This window comes from Eptesicus fuscus, chromosome 15 (genome assembly GCF_027574615.1).
Source record: "Eptesicus fuscus isolate TK198812 chromosome 15, DD_ASM_mEF_20220401, whole genome shotgun sequence".
NCBI lineage: Eukaryota > Metazoa > Chordata > Mammalia > Chiroptera > Vespertilionidae > Eptesicus > Eptesicus fuscus.
In genome coordinates this window covers 62656189-62662216 of record NC_072487.1, presented here as the reverse complement: position 1 = coordinate 62662216, position 6028 = coordinate 62656189, and positions in this window count along the sequence as shown.

Genomic DNA, 6028 nt, shown 5'->3' with positions numbered 1-6028 from the left:
CAGGGAAGTATGATGATCCCCATGTTTTATGGAGGTTGAGTAACTTGCCAGGGGTCACAGTTACTAATTGGTAGCCGTGAGATTGGAACCCAGGCAGTTTGACTTATGGTTAACATGTTTAATAATTTTTATTGCATATTAAGATCCAATGAGGAACATCTTTGTTAGGCTGATTCCCCCAAAGTATTTATATCCAAATTTTCTTAATTTGAAAACTGGTATTTTTAAAAATATATATTTTATTGATATTTTACAGAGAGAAAGGGAGAGGGATAGAGAGTTAGAAACATCGATGAGAGAGAAATATCGATCAGCTGCCTCATGCACACCCCCTCCTGGGGATGTGCCCGCAACCAAGACACATGCCCTTGACCAGAATCGAACCTGGGACCCCTCAGTCCTCAGGCCGACGCTCTATCCACTGAGCCGAACCAGTTAGGGCTGAAAACTAATATTGGAAAAAAAAATCAATGCATGTTTATTGAAGAAAATAGACTGCAAATAAGCATGAGGATGAAGAACCCATCCCCACGGACCTGAGCTGTCTTGTGGCTTTCTTCTTAGGATCTGATAAATCATTCTAAGCCCAAATGGAACCCTCTGTGGGGGCTCCAGTCCAGTCCTTCTGGGCACACAAGAAGAGCACTGCTCCCCAACCCCCAAACTTCGTTTTAGGAGGTCTTGGCAGAGGGCTGGGGAGAGAACTCAGCCAACAGGAGAAGGAGCCAGGCCTTGGGTGCCAGAGGACATTCTCAGTTCATCAGAACTGGACACTGAGAGCAAAATCGGAAAGAGAAACATCACTACATCCTGCGGCATGTTGGGATTTAGGCACCTACCTCTACTCTGAGGCACCTCTAGCAGCTACTACACAAATGGAAGAGAACCCTTGCTTCTCTCAGGCCCCGGGGGTAAGGCAGCTTCCAGCTCCAGAGCTATGCCTCTTACGGGACCTTGGTCAGATTATTCAATCCAGCGTGCCTCGTTTCCCCGTTGCTAAAATGGGGGTGAGAATAGGCTTTATCTCTGAGGGCTGCTTTCAGAGTTAAATGAGATCATGTCTGCAAAGAACTGTTAGCTGGGGTCTATGGCATACACTTAGGGGCTAATAAATGTTTTATTGTAGGTGTGGGAGTCAATAAATATACTTGTGCCCTGGCCTGGTAGCTCAGTTGGTTAGAGCAGTGGTCGGCAAACTGCGGCTCGCGAGCCACATGCGGCTCTTTGGCCCCTTGAGTGTGGCTCTTCCACAAAATACCATGGCCTGGGCGAGTCTATTTTGAAGAAGTGGTGTTAGAAGAAGTTTAAGTTTAAAAAATTTGTCTCTCAAAAGAAATTTCAATCGTTGTACTATTGATATTTGGCTCTGTTGACTAATGAGTTTGCCAACCACTGGGTTAGAGCATCGTCCCAATATGCCAAGGTTGTGGGTTTGATCCATGGTCAGGGCACATATGTTTCTCTCTCTCTCTCTCTCTCTCTCTCTCTCTCTCTCTCTCTCTCTCTCAAATCAATAAATGAAAAAATACTTGTAGCAGTTTTTTGTAATGTAAATTCTGTGACATTCTTCGGTGGGAGGGTGCAACATTCTTGGCATCAAAAGAAGTTTCTAATGCAATCCCAATGGGTGGGTGAAGACATAACAGCATTTACCCTCTTCTAGGGGTGGGGAAGGAAATGGGCCACCATCATTTGAGACTGTGGTTAGAATTTTTTTTGTTCTAGAGCTGGGTGGGGAGGGCTGTTAACCCTTATGGTAAGGGAAAAAAAACAAAAAACCCAGAAGGTGATTTTGTGTGACGGGAAAAGAGACTGGGGAGAGCAAGAAGAGGAAGAAGGGGTTAAGGTTCTGGGGAAAAGTGGGGCCTCTTCATTGGGTGTGGCTCTGGGAGGGCTGGAGTTGGGAAAACAGCCAAATCACCAGAAATTCTTCCAGGCAGAGGGACTAGAGAGTGCAAGGGGCTTATGTGGGAATATGTTTACCTTTAAAACATTGGAATCCTCAGTTCCACCATTCAGGGGCTGAGCTGGACCAGAACTGGGAAATCAGCCCCTTCCCTTAAAGTGCATCAGGCCCTGCCCAGCACATGCCCCCACAAGAGGCCTTGGGACACTCATAAGCTCCGAGGTGGTGACCCCCAAGCTTTATCAGGCATCAGAACCAACTGGGGTGGTTGGGGAGAGGGTAGACTTTCCAGTAAGACTCTCTCTCATTCACTAAGTCTGGGGTGGACCAGGAATCTGCATTTGTAGCAGTTACACTGAAACTAGGACACAAATGAGACCTCTGACTATTCCCACAGACACTGGCACTGGCCACCCATTAGTAGGTGGCAAAATCACCTCAAGGGGTAGAGACCAGTGTCATAAAAATTAGAAAAGAAAGAAAAAGTAGAAAACATTGTTCGTAGTAAGAGTTTTTTGTTTGTTGCAGTTAAATATAGTACATATACATGTATGAGCACTGGGGATTGAATGCATTTCTTCCTGAGGGTCATGGTCAAAAGAGGTTTGAAAGCTGATGCTCTAAGGTGACCTCTGGAGCACTGGTGGGAGTGGGGAGAGCTGTCCTTGAACTTTAGGGTTTGCCTAGGCAAGACACCCTGATCTGGAAACAGAGAAGAATGGACACCTTTGTTACATTTTAGTCATTCAGTTGATTTATTCAGCACTTACCTATGTCCTGGGTCATATTTAAGGAATGAGAATACAACCATAAGGAAGGACAAAGTCTACTCTCCTGGATAAATAAAACAAATGGAAATGTAACATAATGTTGGTAAGTGGGAAGAGCTAGGGAAAAGACAGGCAGAATAGGAGAAGAAGCTGGATGGGGGTGCTGATCAGGAGCAGCTGATCTAGGAGGTCTCTCACAGGCGTGGTACTGGGTCTGTGCCCTGGATAAACAGCAAACATACCTGGAGAATATCTGGGGGAGGAATGTTCCAGACCAAGGGGCCAGCAAAGGCAAAATATCTTTCTATGCCATGAACTCTGCTCCCTGCTCCCCCCTCTCACCAAAGAATGGGGCACAATTTACACAGTTCTTTCTGCAAAAGGTGCCACAGGTATATTTACACACTCTCACACATGATAAAATATTCATTAGTCCCTTATCATATGACCCAGGTGGTGATATACTTATTTTTATAAAATTGGAATTATCTGTAAATTCTGCTCTGCAACTTGCCTTTCACTTGCTCATTTATGACCTTTGGTTTTGGACTTTTTAAACTCTTTTCGTAGCGAGCATTTGGGAAAGTCTATTGGAAAGAACTGTTGTTTCCAACCTTTACTGTCTCTCACGCCTGCTCTTCAACCCTGACCCAGCCCTTGTCTGCCTTGCCTGGCCTGGGCCCTGCTCTATTGCTGGCCCCGCCTGGCCTCACCCGGTTCCCATGCCTCCTTCCTCTTCAGACCCTGATCCAACCAACGTCTCTGGTGTCAGGGCTGGAAGTCATCTGACTGGGGTTTGCACAGTTTCCAGGAGTGGCAAGAAGACTGTCAATGCTGTGGCTTCTTTTCTCCTGTGATGTTTTCACAGCACCACCAGTATCAACTGCCACCTTTAAGAAAAACTTGGCAGCCTGCCCGTGCAGACAAACTTACACCACATGAGTCCCTGTGAAGTCCAGGTCCCCGAGGAGAGAGAGTCCTTCCTGCTCTTGCCAGACAAGACCAGACTGGATGAGACCAGATCTCATCTCCAGAGGACTCTTAGGACCCGTACACTTCAGAGGATGGACAGTATCAAACGAGGCAAGTCCAGAAGAAAAAAAAAAAAATCAGTTCAGGCAGCAAAGAGCCATGAACTAGGATTATATTTATACTAGTGGCCTGGTGCACGAAATTCATGCACGAGGATGGGGGTTCCCTCAGCCCAGCCTGCACCCTCTCCAATTGGACGTCCCTCTCGAAATCTGGGAGCGCTGGCTCCTAACCGCTCACCTGCCTGCCTGCCTGATCGGCCCTAACCTCTCTGCCTGTCTGCCTTATCACCCTTAACTGCCTCTGCCTGCCTGCCGGATCGCCCCCAACTGCCCTCCCCTGCTGGCCCGATTGTCCCCAACTGGCCTCCCCTACTGGCCTGATTGCCCCTAACTGCCTCTGCTTCAGCCCCACCACCATGGCTTTGTCCGGAAGGTCTCCCAGTCTAATTAGCATATTACTCTTTTATTAGTACAGATAAGACAGAATTGGAGGCATTGGTAGTGTTAGGTTGAGGGGATGAAAGGTGAGGGGAAAGAAGGGGGCACAAAAAGTATGTTGATTACATCCATAGCATTCTACCTTGTGTCCTAATTGGCTGTTCATGACCACCTTCCCCTTTCATTCTTTATTCAAAACTGCTTATTGAGGATCAACTATATGCTAGACCTGTGCTGTCTAATGCCATAGCCATTAGCCACATGTGGCTACGTAAATTTAAAGTTAAAATTAAATACAATTTAAAATTCAGTTCTTCAGTTGCAAACTAGCCACATTTCAGGTGTTCCAATAGCCACAGGTGGCTTGGGGCTAGCATAGAGGAAATATAGAACAGTTCCATCAGAGTAGAATGTCCTATTGCAGTGCTGTGCTAGACACTATGTTGGACACCAGCAATAAATACAGGTGTAAATAAGACTCAGTCACTGCCCACATGGAGCTCACAGGCAAGTGAGAGAGCCAAGCAAATGAAAAATCACACTGTGCTGCAGAAAGTATGAGGGGCTTTGGAAGCACTCAGGAAGAATAGCTAATTCAGTCTGAAGGAGGAAGAGAGGGTGAAGTCACAAATGACTCCTAGAGCTGAGCCGTGGTTGATTGGTGAATGGTAATGCCCTGCACGTAGAAAGAAAAGAGGAAGAACAGGTTTTGGGGGAAGATAATGTTTCCAGAATGATTCATGTCAAGGATTGATGTCTTTTACATAGCCAAGTGTAGATGGGCAGGAAGTAGGTGGATACACAGGTCTAGGAGAAGTCTGGCTAGAGATACCAGTTTGGAAGTCTCAGGTGCCTTGAACCTAAAGCATATTCTGGGGAGAGCGGGGGTGGGAGGGAGGGTTATATCCTCAGAGCTGAAGCATCTGGAGGGCAGGGATCTGGTAAGTCAACTGTTGCTACACTGAGCCTAGCCCAGTGCCCCAGGGCAAAGCAATCTGGTCTCTCCTGGTTGCCAGGTTGTTATGGAGAAGAGGGACTAAGTTTGTAGGGAGAGCCCTCAGCTCTGAACTACAATCAGTGTTGCAAGTAGTATGGGGTGGATCCCAGCTCCTGACAGGAGAAAGTCTAACAACAAGTCACTGACTCAGAAAGTAATGAATGCATCATCAAGGGAGTGTCCATAGAGTTAGAGGATCCCCACCAGGGATACTGGAGAGGGGACTCAGTATCCAGGGAAGACAGACCCAATCACCAGCCTTGATATTCTGTAGAGGAAAATTTCCCTCACCATCCTGTTTCCACAGGCACCCAGCTTTCAGAAACTTCACAAATCTTTATTGAAGGCAGTTCTGCTGGGAGATCAACACTACAGGAGGCACCTTCCACCGTGTAAAAGAAATGTTGGCTAGGATCTCTGCATTCATTCATTCATTCATTCATTCATTCATTCAACAAACCACTACTGTACACCAAGCCCTGAGCTATGCGCTAGGAATATAGACACGAATGGACTCTAGTCTGAAAGCAATGCGATTGGAGCTGTCAAAACTTTGTCTAGAAGGTGCTGTTGGTTTCCGGAACTGTCTTACCATTCATTGGATCTCTAGAAGGTACTGAGGGATCTCTTTGCTATGGTGGTGGGCCATAAATGTTTGATGAAAGGAATAGGGGAATGAGGAACCTGGGGAAGCGTCCAAAGGAGGGCTCTCCGCCTGGGTGGCATCAGGGAAAACTCCAAAGAAATAAAGCAACACCTCTCTATCTAGACGAGTAACAGTTTAAAAGGTGACATTTATTAAGGGTTTCCTCCGTTACTCTTATGGTGATACCAGCTTTCCTTGTATTATATAGATTCTCTGGCCGCGTGGTCTGGGCACATC